Here is a 20132-nt window from a genome sequence, read left to right as displayed (position 1 = left end):
TGGGCTTCGCTCCCTGTGTGGATGAAAGCATGGGCAGAGCACAGAGGGATTTCAGGGATATGGCGGGGGGCGGATTCATGGCCAGCACTTGCGGCTGATGCTGCAGGGATCAGCCTCTCTTGTAGCGATGGCGAGAGCTGGTTGGGATGGGCTTAGCAGAAGAATCTCCAGGTGTCTGGGCTCTGACTGTCATAGTTCATCCATCTTCCAGCCCTTGAAGCCATGAGCAAAGATGACAGCCCATCCTCCACTAACCTGGAAATTCAGGCAATTTTTGGACAAAGATCTGCAGAACTAAGGTCATCTGCTGGACTCAGAGAACCAGGGTCCCAAGAACACTATCAGGAGACTGTGAAGAGACCACCACCACTCAACGTCACTGGAGCTCCAGGCACAACTGATGCTGGCCATAGCTGAGCCTGTGGGAGGCTCCCATAGCTCCTGCCTTCTCCCTCCCTTTTGAGAGTTCCCTCCCTCCAGCCCTCAGACCCTCCCCACCCCTTTTTTTTGCCCCCATCTCATCCCTTCACTTTCCCTTCCATTAATAAACAGTTTGGTTTTCCCCCCTTACCTCCATCTCTGTGGAGCTGAAGCGCCGCAAATCCGGGGCCCTGGGACACACAGGCCCCTGCTGCCATTCTCTTCCACGCCCTGCTTTGTGCACAGGAACGAGGGCAGGTCAGGCTGGCACAGTCCCTGTGCTGAAGGTGCAGTTCCACAACCCTGTGCAGTTACAGATCCTGCTGAGCACCCTGGAGCCCCTGGATTTTGGAAGAGCCATCCTGAGGATGCTCTGAACCCAGCTGTGAGGGATTCCATGGCAAGCAGCCATGGAGGGCAAAGGAGCTGGGAATGCTGGAAGTTTTCAAGAATAGCATCCTGAAAGCACAATAGTGCTCCATCCGTGCACAGCAGGAGCAGGAAGAGGGCAGAACCAGAGACCATCCAGGCTTAACAGGCAGCTTTGGGTGTGCCCAAGAGCAAATGAAGCAGCAGGACGGTGCCCGAGACTCGGACACGCGACCGTGCCGGTGCCCGGAGGGCTGCCAGGCAGTGCCGGGATCCCGGCTGTGGTTCTGGTCCCCACAAGTGAGGAATGGCAGCCCCAGGCTCAGCCCCAGGCAAAAAAGCCAACCAGGTGAGAGCAGAGGGAGGGCACCCTCCCAGTCTCTCTTGGCCATGGCTGCAAAACAGCCCCTGCTGCTTCTTCCTCCGCCGGTGTTTGGGGTGTGCTGGTGGCAGAGCCAGCCAGCTTGTGCTCTGCGTTCCAAAGCCCCTTGGGAGCGGGCATGAAAAGCGCTTTGTGCACAGCAGAGAGTACTGGAAAGTGCTGGCAAGAGCATCCTGCGGGAACAGGGCTCTGGTCCCTGGCCAGGAACAGCCTGGTTTTAGTGCCGAGAGCACAGGAAGGAGTTGAGGCAAGGGAAGAGGCAGCGGGCGGCTTGTGTTTGTAGAGGGCCTGGGGCTGCACATCTGAACCTGGAAACACACTTAGGGGAATGCCAGCTAGAGCTGGAGTGCCTGTCCAGAAAGGACCTGAAGTCACTCAGCCTTGCCAGCATTGCTTAAGGGTGTGTTGGTGTTCCCCAGGAAAGCTGCACATGTGGGGAAACGCCTTTGGAGGAAAGGGGCTTGCTTCTCAAGGAAAGTGCTCCCCAGGGAGCGCCCAGTGAGATAGGTGCAAGTGTTCCCCTTTGGCTCTCTGTGCACCTTTCAGTCCTTGAGGCCCATTGGACTTGGCAGAGGGGCAGAGGAAGGTAGAAGGCAGTGAAGAGCAGGTTTAGCATCTGCCTGGACTGTGGAGATTGAATCATCATAGAATCAAAGAATAGTTTGTGTTCCATGGGACCTTAATTACCATCTGCTTCATCTGCCTGCCATGGTCAGGAATGCCTTCCACTGGATAACATTGCTTCCGACCTGGTCTTGAACACTTCGAGGAGTGGGGCAGACAGGTTTTTTGTTCATTGTGTGTTAGGACCCCATCACCCTCACCAGAAACAATTTCTTCCTAATATTCAACATAAGCCTACTCTTCTAGTATAAAGTCATTCTCTCTTGACCTGTCAATATATGCTCAATATATAAATTCAAACTTCAGTCTGAATTTGTGAATCTGGAAGATGGAGAACTTCAGAACTTTTTGCCAAAGACTGAAGAAGCTGAAGTTTTTCTTGCCTGACAGGGAAACCTGGTAGGGTTTCACTAAATGGTGTCCTTCAAACTGTCTTGGACGTGTGATGCCTGTGACTGCAAAATATGAGGAAAGGAAAAATTTTGCTCTTGTAAAATTTATTTATTACCATCTCTTTTCTTTTCAACAATAAGTGGTGAAAGTTGGAGGGAGGAGAAGTGGAGTAAGTTTAGTTTCCCTGGAGCTGATGAGCTGTGGATCCTCATGATGGGGCAGAGATCTGAGCATCACAGAGATTGCTATTATATGTTATTCTTGGCAAGCAACCGAATAAAGAAAGGGAAGCTTGGGGAACAGCTCCGTTTCTGTTGGAAGGCTTCTTGTAATCTGAAGATGTGAGATCTGCAGCCTCACTAAGTTTGGTGTAGTTCAGTAATTAATGACTAAGCTGGCTTTTAAAACAAAACCCCAGACTATGGGGTTTGAGTATTTACCTGAAGGGGAGATCAGCGAATTCTTGTTTGGCTTTGCTGTGTAGCTAAGGGAACAACCAGATCTCATCGGTGGAAGCAGGCTAGAGATTTAATGTAACTGATTGTTGTTCCAGTATCAAGAAAAGTATATTTGGGTGATAGTGTGAACACACCCCTGTATCTCTAAAATTATTGTTCATAAGATCCACTCTAAGTTTGATTTCATCAGGTACTCACTTATACTGGATGTTTCCAAGTGTAGTTTCAGCAGATGTTTATCCATGTGCTTGTGGAAGTGAGAAAGTACATTCCATACTAAATTTCCCCTTCCTGGTAATGATTAAAAGTTTTTTGATTGTTGCAGTCAGTAGATTTCTAGTTAAGACTCTAGTTTTTGATCTGTTTGATATACAAGCAGGAGAAGGTTTTGTGGTGGCTCTTTGTCCCAAAAGCAGTGGTTTTTGTGTGGACCGAGAGGCTTGTTGGCAGTCTCTCTTGCTAAATATCTCTGTAGACAAGCTGTCAGGAAGTATTGCTCTTCTTTCTTGGACTTCTCCTTTCCTGTGAAGATGCTGAGTGATCATGTAAAAAGGCAAGATAGCAAGATTAGAATCAGAAGAAGAAATGTAATGCTAATAGATAGTTAATAGTTCCCATCTGGATGCTCCTGAAGGAAAAAAAGTCATGATGCTGCTTGTGAACCTGAAAAGGGAAACAGGAGAGTCTGTGTGCTTCTAGGGAAGGAGAGAACTTCAGCTGTCCTGTTCAAAATCTTGCCTGTTCCCTCAAGCAACCTTATTTTGGAGCACTTACGTTTAGCTCAGTGGAGAGCAGGTATTTGTCTGGAGATGAGTTTGCAACAAGGACCTGACTTCCTCTCTTTTTTCCTGTGAAAAATCTGAAGGGCAGGCAGATCTTTGAGTCCTCATCTGGCCTTCAGCCTGGGCATTCCCACCACAAGAAGAGATGTCGATTTAAAAGAAAATCATGCCCAACTTGGGGAAGCAGAGGGAGATCTGAGCTTGAATGAGAAATGAAAATATGCTGTGGAATAGAAAAAGACTGAACAGCTAATCAGGATATTATAGTGTGGCTCTGGGAATGCAGTTAATTTTTAGAAGCAAGAGCTAGGCTTGGTTCCCTAGCATAGGGAAATGTCATTTGCTCACATTCTCCCTGGTCCTGTGCAGATAGGAAGGCAGGGTCCTTTATTTTTTATTATGCTTTGTGAGATTCATGCTAGCAGAATGAATATTCACTATTTCCAGACTTCTTTGGAGAGCACCTTCGCAGCTTGTATTGTCCAGAGTTAGTGTGTTGAACACTTGTTTTTCTTGAGACATGGGAAATATTTGTGCTGTCAAATCTGCATGGCTTTCAGGTCTGTTTTCAGAAAACCTTTAGTATTTACTTGGAGATTTTATTGTCTCTGTGTTGGTGGAAACCCTCCCTTTTTTGTTCTCATTAAGAACTTAGAAGTCTTTCCATTTTTCTGAAGATAATTCAATGCACTGCAAGAGCCAAGAGAATGTTTGAGAGGTCTGAACCTTTTTTTCTTGTGAATAACTAATTCACATAGAGCATCAGGGATTTCATTTCCACACAAGCTGCAAAATGCAAGTTTTCATTTCTTCTGTGCCATTAGCTGAAGCTGGAAATACTCTACAGTGATAGCAAAAAGTCAGTAAGATATTGTGACTGTCTGGGGGAGGAATGGAAGTCTTTGCCTTTGCTGTTTTAGAACCATGTTTGTTTTAAATCTTTTGGCCTTAGCAAAAAGCTGAACAAGAACAATGTGTTTCTGTAGTTTCCTAGAGTTTTCTCGCTTTGAGGGCGAGAGGTCTCTCTTTAAAACCCATTTCCCATTCAGTTTATCTCTTCTGAGTTCCATCCAGTCCCACTCTAGTCAGTCACAAGTCTTCTGACATCACAGCAAGTTGATTTGGGTCAAGATCCATGATTTTAACAGTGTGGAGGAAGTTAGGAGAACTGGCTAACACCTCCAAACAAGGCCCTGCTGCAAATGACATGGATTTTTTTCCTCCATCTCTGCAGCGGCTACGACTGGCCTCTGGGTCCCCGGCTGCTGTGGGCAGTGCCGCCGGCAGTACCGAAGCGGGAAGGGCACTCTCCCGCGGAAAGATTTCCTGGGGAGAGTGCTTAAGGCGAAAAGCCTTTAGGAGAGCGAGAATTCCCGGAGCTGTCTGCAGTGTAGTCAGTCTGCGTCTCGCAGGAGAAAGACAGGACCGCGCGGACAGGGAAAAGGGAGATGTTTATTGAAGCAGCGTCGGGCGCGGACAAAAATGCTTGCTCGGCAAAGCTTTATAAACAGGATACATTAACCAATCTAAAATTTTGAGAGGAGGGAATAACGCATAACAAACATCTCGGATCTCCAGTGGGAATAAACTGGGGGTTGAGCCCCGACCTTCGGGCCAATCTCTCAGTGTCCTGGACAGAAGATTCTAGATGGAAAGGAATGGACACTGAATAACGGACAGGCAGCCAGGGAGGTCTTAGAAGAGATAAAAGTGTAACTGACAGGACAATCAAGAAGAGGGAGAGAGAGAGAGAGAGCCCGGGCAGAACCATAAACAGAATGGGGGGTACAGGAATAAACCAACTTAAAACTAATGCACCCCTACATTTCCCCCTTCTTTGTTTAAAAAGAAAAAGGAGCAGTGGGGTAACTTAAACACCATCTTCTGAGGACTCATCTGACCCAGGGTGGTCTTTTAACTGCTTGTCTTCTTCGGCACCTTCTTCTTGACTTTCGTCCATAATCTGTTCTTCGACTACCACCCGATTCACTTCTAAAGCAGACATCGATTTAACTATAAGCCTTCTAAGAATTCTCCAAACGACAGAAATTGCAATTGAAATGACCAGCAAAATGAAAAGGACTAAAACAACAGTTTTCAAAATAGAGACTACCCAGCCCGAGAGACCCCATCCCGTAAAGATGTCTCCCAACCAGTCTGATGTTTTCTCCTTAATGTCGCTGATCATTCCCTTCATTTGGTCAATAGATCTTCTGGCGTCCCCGGCTTTGGATGATAAATTGAGGCAGCAGAGCCCTTCGAACTCCTCACACCGGTGATCCTGAAGCAGCAATAGGAAGTCTATTGCTGCCCGGTTTTGGAGAGTCGCCTGCCTTGTTATTTCCTCGTCTGCTAGGAGGTTGCTTAGAGCGGCTGAGGTAAAATTGGCCTGTCTGGCTACCCAACACTCCAGGTGAGCTAATTCACCTAGAGACTTTGCAATAGACACCCATGGGAGAAACACTGTCCATGCGACACCTTCTGGCTTTGACCAATGAACAATTTTGGAGTCGCACTGTTCATCTAAATCTTTAAGGTCTCTTGCTACGCGGACCGAATTGTGTGCGACAATTTTCTCCTTCCAATCTTTAATTTGGGAATTGTTGGGAGCAAACAGCGTCAGCCGTCCAAATGTACACGGGCCTCCTAGAAGGCGAGGGGGGATACCTGCCCATGCTCGGTTTCCGCAAATGAAAAATACGCCGTTGGGGAGGGATCTGGGTTTATCGTCAAATGAGATGGGGGTGGTAATATGAGAGGTGACAGAACACCAATTCCCTGCCGCGTAGTTTTGATTCTGTTCTATAATTGGTGTAAAAGATTTTTCGTAGCGGTCGCGGGAAGGGAAAAGTTGAACACACAAATTTGCTGACGCGGAGCCGAGCAATTTAAATTCGGTGGGGTCAGATTTAGATATATTCAATTTGGACATTAGCCTCCTCCAGATTGGATTGGGATTGGGACTAGAGGGACTGAAAACTTTATTTTGGGAAAGGGGTTCAAGGAAGGAGTAAAGGGGCTCGGGAAACTCTTTTGGAGGAAGCGGGATCCCCACAAGGCAGGTCGACAAGGGGTCTGCTGCCGAGGTGGCGGAGAGACACAAATGATCTCTGCCGAGGGCGCCAGCGAGCATCTTCCAAATGTTTTGCTTGGGTTGAGGGACAATCCATGAGCTCGCGATGGCAAAAAAGTTCCAGAAAATGATCAGCTCGATGTGGGTTATGGGGATGGACATTCTCGGGCTTTCTGAAAAGAACAAGACAAAAAGTCATACAGGTAAAACATTAGGAATGGTTCTGCTCCGGGAGGTCTAAACCTCCTTCAGAAGGCCTCTTTTTTCTCCTCCAGCAGGCCTCTTCGACCTGTGCCACTTTCTTAGTTGGAACTTTACTGGAGGCGGTGTATGGCTTGACCCATTTTGAAGGGACCCATTTTGGACCCGAGGGAGTGGAAACGCAGGCGTATCCCCTCCCCCAGGTGACAAGGTCAAAAGGTCCCTCCGTCCTCCAGGTCTCGGGGTCCTTTACGAGAACTGGAGGCTTCTCTTTCGGCTGCAGTTGTTGGTGTTGCCTAAAGTGCCGAACAATGGGTGGATTTAGATTTTCGAAAGAGCAGTTTAAAAAATTGATTGTAAAAAGGGCCCTGGCAAGGCGGACCTGGGGGGACTCCATCTTCATTGCCTCACGTTGTTGTTGGAGGACCCTTTTGAGGCTCTGATGGGTCCGCTCCACTACAGCTTGACCTGTTGGGGAATAGGGGATGCCGGTCTTATGTTCTATTCCCCATTGCTGCAGGAAGTTGCGCAGTTCCCTGGATTTGTATGCTGGGCCGTTGTCAGTTTTTAATACTTTTGGAACGCCCAGCGTGGAGAAGGCTAGAAGTAGGTGTTTCTTGGTGTCATTTGCCTTCTCCCCTGTGTGGGCGGAGGCAAAAACCGCGCCAGAAAAGGTATCTACTGACACGTGAACGAACTTCAGTTTTCCAAACTCAGAGACGTGTGTAACATCGGACTGCCACACCTCGCAACTCGCCAATCCTCGAGGGTTAGCCCCCGTGTTAACAGTTGGAAGCTGGAAGGACTGACAGTGGGGGCATGTGGCCACAATGGCCTTGGCCTGGTCACGGCTAAGTTGGAACTGCCTGACCAGACCCGGCGCATTCTGATGGTAGAGCTAGTGGCTGATCTTAGCCTGGCGGAACACGTCTGGGAGCGGGGCCACCTGCACAGGGGCAGCGAGGGCGTCCGCCCTCCTGTTCCCCTCGGCAACGAACCCTGGCAGGTTAGTGTGGGACCGCACATGCATCACATAAAACGGATGTTCTCGGTGAGAGACTAATCTTACTAATTTGGTGAGCAACTGATAGAGGGCTATGTTGGACACCTCCTGCAGAATCGCTTGTTCTGAACGGGCAACTACTCCTGCTACATAAGCGGAATCAGTGACTAGATTGAATGGTCCAGGGAACTTCTCGAAAGCTCTGACAACAGCATCTAACTCAGCTACTTGAGGTGATCCTTCCACCTCTTTGATGTCAGCTTCCCACTGCTGAGTCTGCGGATCCCTCCAAGTCAAGACTGACTTGTGGGATGCGCCGGATGCATCAGTGAAAACAGTCAGAGCCTTCAAAGGAGTCCTACTCTGAACCTGCTGAAGAGATAATTTAAACTGGACTTCCGAATTAAAAATTTTGTGAGCCGGCCGATGAATAGAAATCTGACCAGTGTAGCTGTCCAAAGCGAACTGCAGGGCCTCATTCTCTTGGAGAAGGTGTTCCAACATAGCTTTTGTAAAGTGGGCCGAATCTAATTTGAGTGGTATGTGAATACATGTGAAATCCACACCTGCCAACTCCCTGATCCGAAGGCGAGCCTTACGGATCAGTTCCGCCACCAGCTCCTGTGGCTTCGTCATTCTTTTGGACCTTTGGTGACTAAGGAACACCGACCTGGGAGAACTAAGCTCCTCTCCCCCTTTCAATAAATTGAAAAGGGGGGCCAGGTCTTCGGTGGGAATGCCTAGCCAAGGCCTTACCCAATTCAGAGACCCACACAGCTGCTGGGCATCAGAAAGCGTTCGAATGGAATTTCGAATTGTAATTTTTTGTGGTGTGATAGTTGTTTTGCTAATTGTAAGACCTAGATATTTCCAGGGTGGCATTCTTTGAATTTTGTCCTGCTGCAACTCGAACCCTGCAGCAACCAATGCATTGATTGTTAGGTCAAGACTGTGAGCAAGTTCGTCATCAGTTGGAGCACATACGAGAATGTCATCCATGTAATGGAAAATTGTAGCGTTGGTTGCCTTTGCCCTGACTGATGAGAGCAAGGAAGAGACATACCACTGGCAAATTACTGGACTGTTTTTCAAGCCTTGGGGCAAAACTGTCCAGTGGTAGCGCCTCCTAGGGGCCTCTCGGTTAATGGTAGGAACCGAGAAAGCAAAACGCGGCGCATCGTCCGGGTGTAGGGGAATTTGGAAAAAGCAATCTTTGATGTCAATTACGGCTAAATTCCAATTTTGGGGGAGCATTGTTGGGGAGGGCATCCCTGGTTGGAGGGGACCCATGTCTTCAATGACGTTGTTAATTTGTCTAAGGTCGTGAAGGAGCCGCCACTTCTCTTTATTAGGTTTCTTTATGACAAACACTGGGGAGTTCCACGGAGACGTGGTCTTCACCAGGTGACCTCGCTGCAGCTGTTCCTCCACGAGCTCCTCGAGCGCCTTTAATTTCTGTTTAGAAAGCGGCCACTGTTCTACCCAGACAGGTGTGTCAGTCAGCCAATTCAGTTTCTGGGTAGGGCGCTCTTCAGTGACCGCTGCCCCAAAAACCTGGGGAGCCGCTGGTAAGTCAATACGGGCTCCCCACTGGGCGAGCAGGTCCCTCCCCCACAGGGGCTCCGTGTAATCTAAAACAAATGGACGTACAGATGCTAATTGTCCATCCGGCCCCATAATTTGCACAATGCTCTTAGATTGTTTCGCCAATTGGATCCCTCCTACACCTCGGATCCGCTCTGCTGCGTCATGCAACTCCCAATGCGACGGCCAATCCCGTGAGGGAATGACCGTGACATCTGCTCCAGTGTCCAGAAGCCCGTGAACGAACCTCTGGTCCCCACCTTTCTGTAGGCTGCAGGTGATTCTTGGTTTTTCTTTGCCTAGGGTCTGAGCCCAAGCCACCGATGGGAGGTGTGAGGATGTGGATGTTTTGGGTGGCTTGGAGTCCCAGAGCTCCTCAGGGATAGGAATGGCTTGCGCCACAATTTGACCCCGAGGCAGAAAGGTGGGAGGGCTGGCACAATACATGGCTATTTCGAATATCTTCGGGTCTGATGATATGAGACCCGGGATGATGTGAATGTCTTGTGGTGTAGATTTAGAATCTCCAACCGTGATGAACCCACCCTTGGTCCGATGCCAGGTACCTGGGCACTCCGGACTGACGGAGACGAGTTGGATATTTGAGTCAATAAGATGGAGCGGCTCCGTCAACTGCAACCGAAAGGGGGTCGTCCTGGAAGTGGTTGTTAGGACTGGCCGAGGTACCGCCTGAAAAAGATCAGAAATAGGTTCGTGAGAAGTTAAGTCTGGTAAAGTTTTAGAGTCTGTGGCAACCGGCAGGTCCTGCTGGAGGTCCCCCTCCCTTCCCTTTTCCCCGCGTGGTGGAATGGTGACACCTGCCCTATTTTTATCGTGGCGCGGGGAGGAGGCGCGCTTGCAATTTAGTTTTTTGGTTGGTGTTGTGGGGTCCCCTGAGGCCGATGTTTCTTTTTAAATTCGTAAAACTCCCGCCTCAGGGGACAGTCTGGCATCCAATGCCCGGATTGGTTGCACAGGTGACACGGTGCATCCGTCCGGGGTTGCAGCTTTGGTGTGTTGGGCTGTCGGGACGGGGCAGCAGCAGCAGCTGTGGTGACTTCCTCCAGGTCGGTGGCAGCTACCCTTCGAGCTGGAGCCCTGGGTTGCTGGTCGGGTTCCCCCGCGATGATAGCGAGTTTGCGGTCACAGACGTCTAGCATCTGATCCAGCGTGGGGGGAGGATCTAGCGGCAAGCTGAGGATAGCAGCCTTGCAAGCTGGATTTGCATTCGTCGCTGCCACCTCAGTGAGGATTCCCCTCTTAATCGACTCATCATGGACCTGCGTCTCGATCGCCCTGCGGAGGCGCTCAACAAAGCTTAAAAAGGGCTCGTTAGATTCTTGAATGATTTTCATATATGATGTTAAGGGGGCAACAAGAGACCGTAAGGTGAAGAAAGCCCGCTCGGCTGCTTTGGCTCCCTCCTTTAAAGCCTCCACTGGAACATACCACGCTTGAGCCTGCCCATCCTGCCATGCCCCTGTCCCACACAAGTGGTCGGTTGTTAACACACCCCCCTGCAGATCTGTGGCTGTCACTTGGTTCTCCCGCAGCGAGGGCAAGATTTTACCAATTTCTCTCTGCCAATGTTTTTCCCAAACCAGGAATTCTGTGGGGTTTAAAAGACAGGAGAACAGCCGCCTTAAATCTGCAGGGGTGACCACGGTGTCAGAGAGTGTGGCTCTCAGAATTCCCCGGAAGTATTCACTCTCCCGGGAGAAGTCTTTTTGGGCTTTGCACAGCTCCTTTATCGAGTGATGTGGGAACGGGCTCCACTGGGGCTGGTTCCCCCCCCCCATCCCGGGCTGGTAAGTGACCGGTGCCGCCGAGAGGACTGGCGGCTCTGGAATCTGGCCTTCAGCCCCCCCCGCCGCGGCTCCGGACGGAGCGTGGGAACCGGAGCTGAGAGGGGAAGAAGGAGGGGGAGAGATAAGAATGGGGGCGGAGACGGCTGACGACTTTGTCCCCGCCTGGGAGACGTGGTATGGGGGAGGAGCCGACGCCGGAGTGGAAGTGCCGCGGGGCGTGGAATCGGGAGGAGGGAGGGGAGGGGCGGAGGGAGGAGGAGCGGGAGGGGAAACCGGAGAAGGGAAAGAGTCGTAACGAGAAAGAAGTGTTTTTTGGGAAGAAGAAGGAATTCCGGCGGGAGGCGCCACGCGGTGTCCGCCATTTCGGGCTCCCTGTGAGCTATCCTGTAAAAGTGGGGCAGATGGCGGGGAAGGAGGAGGAGAGGGGGGGGGAATATTAAAACGAACTGGACTTTCGCAGCTGCGAGTGTTCTTAACCGAGTCAGAATGAGGACGGGGAGAATTCCGAAAGGGGTCGGAGCAGTGACTTTGTTTCTGTGCGGTGCCATCGTAGGCTGCCGCTTTCAGGTTTCCGCGCTCGGGGGCAGCGGGGGAAGGAACAGAACAGAGGGAACAAGGTGAGCTGGGAACAAAACGCACGTCAGACGGCTTTCTGCTCAGTTTCCTCTGGGACTTCAGAACTTTCCTAATTTGGGAAGCCCAGAAAGCAGTCCGCGAAAGCGAAGAGCTCCCCGATTTAGCCAATTCTCCTAATTTAGTGCAAACTTGTCCCCAAAAACGCCAATCGTGAATTTGTTCAGGGGAAACTTCTGGGAACTGAGCAGACAGCCAAATGATTAGTTGTTTAATTTCTTTTTTTTCGAATTTTTCAAAACCCCCCTGAGAAAGGATAGCAGAAACAAAATTAAAGTGTCTTTTTTGAGCTTTGGTAAAACGAGCACCCATAATGAGATGGTAAAAAGCTCAAACCACCAACCCTGGAAAAAACGTGAGAGAAAGGACCTTTGGAGTAACCCCCCACCGCCGGGCAATGCCGGCAAAAGTTACGAGAAAGCCGTACGAAAACGGCGTACCGGGCGAAACCGGCGTAAGTTAAGAAAGTGGGGGGGGGGAGAAAGAAAGGAAGAGAAAACTCACGTTCTAGGGAAGGCGGCTCCTGCGAATGGATCGACTCCGGAGTGCACGGAGCTACCGACCCAGTCCCCGGTGGAGCGATACCCATGAAAATGGGTCCGCTATCCCACGGGGTAGGTTAACGTCTCATGAGAAACTTTCCGGTGTTTCAACGAGCCGAGCCCGCTGGCTCCGGGATTTCTCTGTCGTAGGGTCCGCGGTGGTGTCGGATAGCCCCACGGCTGAGCGCCAATCTGCAGCGGCTACGACTGGCCTCTGGGTCCCCGGCTGCTGTGGGCAGTGCCGCCGGCAGTACCGAAGCGGGAAGGGCACTCTCCCGCGGAAAGATTTCCTGGGGAGAGTGCTTAAGGCGAAAAGCCTTTAGGAGAGCGAGAATTCCCGGAGCTGTCTGCAGTGTAGTCAGTCTGCGTCTCGCAGGAGAAAGACAGGACCGCGCGGACAGGGAAAAGGGAGATGTTTATTGAAGCAGCGTCGGGCGCGGACAAAAATGCTTGCTCGGCAAAGCTTTATAAACAGGATACATTAACCAATCTAAAATTTTGAGAGGAGGGAATAACGCATAACAAACATCTCGGATCTCCAGTGGGAATAAACTGGGGGTTGAGCCCCGACCTTCGGGCCAATCTCTCAGTGTCCTGGACAGAAGATTCTAGATGGAAAGGAATGGACACTGAATAACGGACAGGCAGCCAGGGAGGTCTTAGAAGAGATAAAAGTGTAACTGACAGGACAATCAAGAAGAGGGAGAGAGAGAGAGAGAGCCCGGGCAGAACCATAAACAGAATGGGGGGTACAGGAATAAACCAACTTAAAACTAATGCACCCCTACACATCTCCTCCAAAGATGAGCAGGAATATTGACTCTGAAATGATAAGTTTCAAATGTTGACATTTTTTTATCATGAGAAGTGACAGATGAGGGGTTTTTTTTCCCCATAGAAGGGCACAACTTGTTGCATTGTTGTTTTTTTATAATAAGCAACTTCACTGCTTAACTTTCATTAGTAAAAATAACATTCCAGTGTGAGTGGGATGTCCTCCCTATGAGACACTGCTGGGAAGGATGTTGGGCTCTGGTCCAGTTGAGAGAGAAGTTCTTTCCCCTTTTAGAAAATTCTTACTGTAACTTGCACTTATCCAATTTTCAGGTCTTTCATAGTATCTGAAGAGCCTTTAATGAAGTATTCTTCACTAGAACATGATTCTTTCTGGCATTTGCAAAAATGTTCCTAGAGTCTCAAGAAAAAGCCATTTAGAAAGAATTTCACAGGAATCCTGGAATGCTTTGGGTTGGAAGGAGCCTTAAAGCCCATCTTGTTCTACCCCCTGCCATGGGCAGGGACACCTTGTGCTCCAAGCCCTGTCCACCATGGCCTTGGACACTTCCAGGGATCCAGGGGCAGCCACAGCTTCTCTGGGCACTCTGGGCCTCACCACCCTCACAGGGAAGGATTTTTTCCCAGTTTCTTATCTAACCCTGCCCTCTGTCAGTGGGAAGCCATTCCCTGTGTCCTGTCACCCCACACTTCTGTAAACAGTCTGAGAGTGGCCCCAGTCCTTGCTGTGTGTCTGCAGGCAGAGCAATGCTTCTGTGTGTGCTGGGGCCTTCTGAAAGTGAGGCAGAGCAGTTGGGAATTTACAGAAGAGTGGGAAGTACATTAATTAATCTTTGCTTCCCAGTTTCTTCCAACATCTTTGCAAAATAGCCACGATGAGTCATCCCAAAGCCTGGTCATTTTTCCTGCGGTTAAGAGTTCCCAGACTTTTGTACGATGTGCCCTGTTGGAAGCGTGGATTTACTCCAGACTTTTTTACAAGGATCTAAGCTATCATAAATAAAAGTCAGGAAACCTTAGCTGAAAGCCTTTTAAAAATAAAAATTTAAACTGTCAAGGTAACTATAAGGGGCCATCTTCTGGTTTATGTATGGATATAAACCAAATCCTATTCCATGTAGGCAGGATTTAAGTCATATTGTTGCAGTGCTGCTCTCACAGAAGCCCATGGAAAACCTTCCAGTGAGTTCAGAGAGGACAAGGATCCCATGTCAGATCTAGCACAACCCCTACAGAACACATCTGGCCAGTGGGAAGAGGACATCTGTGATAAGGAATTTTGCAGGCTCTGTTAGGAAGACACTGAGAACAAGAGTGCCTAAAGCATAGGAAACAGCAGAGAGGGAAGGAAAAATAAACAAATACTGACCTGTTTAACCCTACATTCAAATTTATTTCTGCTTTTCAGTGTCTTTTACATGAGGGAGAAGGCAGTGCTACTTTTACCTCTACCTCTAAACTTCCTGCTGTCTCTAGGCACATAGTACAGAACTTAGATTCTAGTAAAGGAGTAAATTTACCACTTATGGCACCAGAATTGTTGAGTGGGGGAGGCTGAACTCAGAAATACCAGCATATCTGTTCTGATCAACTTAACAGCGCACCACAGGAGCACTTTCTTCTGGTTGGTTGTATCCCACACAATGGCAAATGATGCTTTTCCCCGTAATAGTTGCCTTAGACAGAAGTCATGCAGAGGGAGGGTGGACTCAAAAACCAAAGTTTTGACTCCAAAAGAGATCTTATTGAGAATTACTGGAGGACTTTTCTTGTACACCATAGATGCAGCTGGAAAACTCGAAACAACTCTTAGCTTCTTGTCCCTGTAGAACTTGTGACAGAATTTGGCATCCTTCAACATTCATGTTTGAAACCTGTTGGGTTTTTGCCTGTTTGTATTTTGTGTTTGTTGGTGGAGCTGGTATCAGCCCTTGCCTCCACAGTGTGTGTGTTGTCCCTTGTGAGTAGTCAGCTCTACAGCAGCAAAACCAGTCAGCAGGAGGAATAATTTTGGGAAATTCAAGTTACTGCACTGAAAGCATGTTCATTTTAATGTTTTGGCCTGGCAAATTGTTTATTCACACAGTCCAAATTAGCTAAAACTCATAAAATCTAATAATAGTTGCAGACAAAGGGACTTTAAGGATGAACTATGATATTTAGTAATGCATTCACAACCTGAGTGTGACTGGGGGACAGAGTCAGAAAAGGAAATTATAAGAATTACCATAATTTGAAGCACTTACCCCACATGTAATATGTGATGGTTTTGTGTGCTTAAGCACTCTGGACCCTCTGACATGACTGGGGAGATGGATTTAGTCCGAAGATACTGGGGAAGGAGCTTAGAATTAAAAGGAAGATAAGGCACTGTGGACTCAGAGATCTCTTGGCAAGTTCATTAACTCACCAAAGGCTTGTCCTAGGTTTCAGGCTGGGTTTAGAGCTGGATCCTTTGATTCTGTTTTTTAATTTTTTAATTAGGTCTTGAGCACCTTGGCAGTTGTGCAGCCCTCCCAGACACACTCTGTAGCCAAAACAGAAACCCTCTAGAACCTGGGAGCTTGGGGACCTCTCAAACACTTTCAAGGTTTCTCTCAAACACTTTGCAGTGTTTGTGACACTGAAGGACCATGAGAGGCCTGTTAAAACCCCTGTGGCCTTCATGATCACCTGGGCATCCTTGTGTCTGTCAGCCCAGTGGCATACTGAGGAGTGAATCAGTGGGGAGAAAAGCTGTCAGAGGTTCTGCTGGACAATTTGTCCCCATGGCAAGCCAGAGCAGCTCCTTGAACTATTTTGGAGCTTGACTCATGCCAGGAGGGGACCTTTCTCTCAGCAATTTCCCAGATGCTTTCTGGGCTCATTTGTTTTTCTTGCAGGGGTGGTTTGTGCTGCAGGGGCTGCAAGGAGAGGGCATTCATCCTTCCTCTGACACATCCCTGCCTTGCCCCCTCCTGCTCCTGGAGAGCACTGCTGGCACAAAGCCCTCCTTGAAGAGGTTTACCAAATGGATGGGATCCGTGGCAGAATGGGGCTGGTAGGAAATGCAGTGGTGTGCAGTGCCAAAGCCATGATGTGTGTGCTCTTTCCATTGGGAGCACTGACTCATAAAATGGAATAAAAAGCTGTTACATTTCTGCATGATTTAAAAAACGGGCCCTAGACTAGTCCCTCTTATGCATTCACACAGTCTCTGTCCAGTGAACGCTTTCCCTGTTACAGCTTGTGAAACCTGGCTTCCCTTGGTAGGAATTAAATTTATTTCAGCTGAAAAGAATTGGGTGTCACCTTGGATGGGCCTTCTCCTCACCCCTAGCCAGGGCCAAGCACTGGTCTTGTGACTTTATAAATACAATCCAGATTATTTATTTGCTGTTATTTTAATTCAGCTGAGAAGAGTTTGGCCGTGTCTCCCTTGGGCTGTGCTGTCAGCTGGTTGTGATCAGTTATCCAAGGTGTGCTTGGTAGAAAATAGAGAAAGAAGCCCTTCCCATAGCCACGGTTCCCACTTCTGATTCCTGTTTCATGCACAGAGTGTGAGACACCAGCAGGAGAAGTAAATCTGATAATCAGAGGCAAGGAAGCTTTGGAGAGGGTGGGAGTATTCTCACTGTATCCAGGACAAGGTGCAATGAAACACTGGATTTTATTGCATGATGTGTTACAAAATGATTGTGATGTGGTGTTAGACCTTGTGCAGTCTTCATTGTAAATAGATAAAGTTTAGGCAAAAAAACCCTTGAATCTCTAATTATTGCAACTATGAACTGAGATATACAGCTAAGTTGCAGTTTATATTACTGTGACTCTTGAGCCATGGTCTCAAACTACCTGAGATTTCTGCAAAAGCCTCTTTATGTCGCCTAAAATAGGAACAAATGCAATATAATTCAAATATTGTGACAGATCTTGAACTGCCTTTGATAGTAGCAGCATAATAAATGTAGAAGTTAAAGAGACTCTGTCAAGTGTGCAGTTGGATCAGTGACCCTTCCAATGCAAGATATTCTATGATTAGGAAATAAAAAGAAATATTTTGCTTTGCACTGAGGTTCAGATACAGTTCAAGGAATCACTGCTGCTTGCCCACACCCTCACAGCTGATAATTGTGTGAGTTGTGCTTTAGCCAAAACCTGTTCCTCCTTTTTTGTGCAGCCCAGGCTTGGATGCTCAGCTCCTGTGCTTTTGCTAGGAGGTGAGGTCAGTTTTTGGGAGAGTGTAACCTGCCTTCTGTCAGGTTGAATCCATTCCCCTTTGTTCTGTCACCCCAGGCCCTTGGAAATAGACTCTCTCCATCTTTCCTGCAGGTTCCTTCAGGAACTGTAAGGCCACAGTTGTGTGTCTGATCTAGGTGGTGTAAAGAGATGGCACTGTTGTTGAGGCAAGACTCGTCCTCTCAAGCAATACCTTCCATGATTTATTTTTTTAGGGGGAATCCAGAGGGATGTGAAAGCAAGATTACAGTTTTTTGGTGACTACTGCATCTCTCTCAATGTCCTGCTTGGGCCACTAAATTAAATTTTCATGAGCTTAAGGCATCCTAGTGAAAAATTTTTTTATTGCTTGGATTGGGCTTGGATTTTTCTTGAATCTTCAGTGGGTTTTTCATGTGCTCTGGGAATGCATCCTTGCCTTTCAGTTCAGTGTTCTGGCTAGATGAACTTATCAGTGCGTGTGAATTTCTGGTGGTTTCCTGCTCATAGTGGGAACAAAGTTAAAGGCCAGGAACTCTGCTTAAATCCTTTTGTTATTAGCAGAATGTACTGTGGCCTTTGGCATCCCCTAGTTCTGCTTCTCTGCAAACTGATAGATGATTATGGTGATTATGGTAATTATGGTAATTAGGGTACCTGCCATTTGTGGGAATGTGGAGGATCCTGGAAAAGAATGCAGCCTTTTTAGAATTGCAAACCAGTAAATCTGTTGAGTATTAATGGTTTGTTAAATTTATTGAGCCCTTTGGGACTGCTGAATGAAAGACCTTGTAGAAATGACGCTTAATTATTGTTATTGCTAGAGAAGGGCTTGCACAAAAGCAGCAGTTATCTGGGAATCTGGGAAACAAAGGTCTGGAGCTTGCTGCCAACATCTGCTACCACTTAAAACTTACAGCATGAGGCACTAATTTGGAGAGAAAGATTCTGCAGCCCCTGAGAGAGGCAATTTTTTGGTGAGGCTCTTCATGTCCTGAATGTGTTCTGCCCACCTTAACTCCTTGGGAAGGGACTCTGCCCTGGGTGGTCACAGGGGTTGTGAGACATTCTAGTTACAGACCTGGTTACAAATCTGCTTTAAACACTGTTTCCTTCCCCACAGAACTGAGCAGAAAAGGGCAGTGATGTTTTTTACTCACGACCTCAGGTGTCCTCACAAACATGGGCAGGACTGTGCTGTAGAGTACCAAGCAAAGTTTTCCAAGGCAGGTAAGGAAGCTTTCTATTTCTAGGAGCTCCTTCAAGCTCTTGAGTCTCAGCATGTGGGAAAAATCCATTCACTGTGTGGTGTTTGGCTTTGCTTCTGGAGCAGTGGGAAGCTCCACCCCTCCATTTGAAGAGAACCTGGGAACCTTGCAACACCAATTTTCTGAGTCATGTACTCAGTGGCTTCAGAGGAGAGAGGAGTAAAACCCTCAACCCCCCCAAGCTGATTGCCAAGGAGTACTGCCATGTCCTAGCAATTTCATGGATACTATGATGAATTCACTGACAAACTTCTTGGAGCCTTTCTGTGCTGCAACAACAGCAGAGGGAACAGGGCAGGGCAAAGACATTTGTTTAATGCTTCTATTTCTGTTCCTGTTCTGGACCAATAAACTGTGAACTGGCTTTTGACCAGCAGGTTTGCTCACACTCATGAGGAGCAGGTAGTGGTGACTAGTGGAGTTTTGTGTGTTGACTGAACTGAACTCAGTTCTTCCCATAACAGCTCAAATGGATCACTTAGCCATTTTCGGTGCATATTTTCAGCTAAAAAACAAAGCCCATGATTCAGTAAAGCACTGCTTTCTTTATCCTATTTTAAAAATAGAATCCAGGGAGCTTCCAAAGAGGCCAGAACAGCATCTCAGATGTGTGAGCAGCCCTTCTAGGGCACACAAGATCCAACCTGAGGTTTAGTTTTATGTCAGGTTGAGGAGGAGTTTGCTTTTTGCAGATCTCGTATGGCACACAGACTTCCGTGTCACTAGGGGAAGAGAGGGCTCCACCTCCATCCCCTCTCTCAACTGGCCTCAGGTTCCACCTGCTGCATTTGTGCCACTGATGGTCATAATGGTATTTTAACTCCATTTGATACATAAACACTTCACTATTCAGCAAACCCTTTTGTTACTGGTGGGGAGGAAAGAAAAGGTTCTTTTTCTGAGATCTTTCTTCTTTAGCATCTCAATTACAAATGGAGGCAAAGAAATAGAAGCACTGAATGAGTTCTTTTCCTCCTCTTTGATCTTCCCTGCTCTTAGGACATCCTCCCCTCAGAGATGAATGTTTCCTTCAGCATCTGCCCTCCCTTGAACCCTTCCCCACAAAGGCCTGTGGTTGCTCAGCACACTTGCATTAATAATAATTTGGCTGAGAGCAGTGCCCTGTGCTCAGCACAGCTGGGATTGCTCTTGCACTTGCTTTCCCAGAGTACTAGGAAGGAAGATTGCCTCCATAGCAGTCCTGCATAGCTCAGGAGGGAGTGGAGAATGGAATGCCAAGGATCAGTTGGTTCCCAGATAATTTCATGGTGGCAGGAGCTGTAATTTCCACGGTAGTTCGTTCTGGTTTGGACCAAGAGTCCATGGCCTTCCCACTTGCCTGCTGGACTGGGACAGTGGAAATATTAATTTGAGCATGGGAGGTTTGTCCCTTTGCTCAGGAGAATGGAGAACCAGTTTTTGTGCATGGATGTGAACTCTGGTTTTGCAGGCATCTTGTTTCTTTATAAAGCAGCAGATACACATTTCCTTCCAAAGGCGTACAAGACCTTTTCACTCAGGATTTGCCCGTGTTTTCATAGGCTTTGAGATCAGATCATGTGCAGTAGTTCATGTGTACAATCCAAACTGTTTGGTTTCT

At 48.0% G+C, this 20132-nt stretch overlaps 1 long non-coding RNA gene across 1 annotated transcript; it reads right to left on the bottom strand.

Annotated features, from left to right (window-relative positions):
• Positions 1-5490: 5490 nt before the first annotated feature.
• On the bottom strand, positions 5491-13639 carry LOC135308483 (uncharacterized). The gene is made up of 3 exons (XR_010368903.1): positions 12235-13639; positions 9856-9979; positions 5491-6674 (listed from the first exon to the last, which is right to left on the bottom strand). It is a non-coding gene; the product is annotated as an uncharacterized LOC135308483 (long non-coding RNA).
• Between the last annotated feature and the right edge of the window lie 6493 nt (positions 13640-20132).

The sequence above is a fragment of the Passer domesticus genome, chromosome 10 (genome assembly GCF_036417665.1).
Source record: "Passer domesticus isolate bPasDom1 chromosome 10, bPasDom1.hap1, whole genome shotgun sequence".
Taxonomy (NCBI): domain Eukaryota; kingdom Metazoa; phylum Chordata; class Aves; order Passeriformes; family Passeridae; genus Passer; species Passer domesticus.
This window is presented reverse-complemented; position numbering and strand designations above follow the sequence as displayed.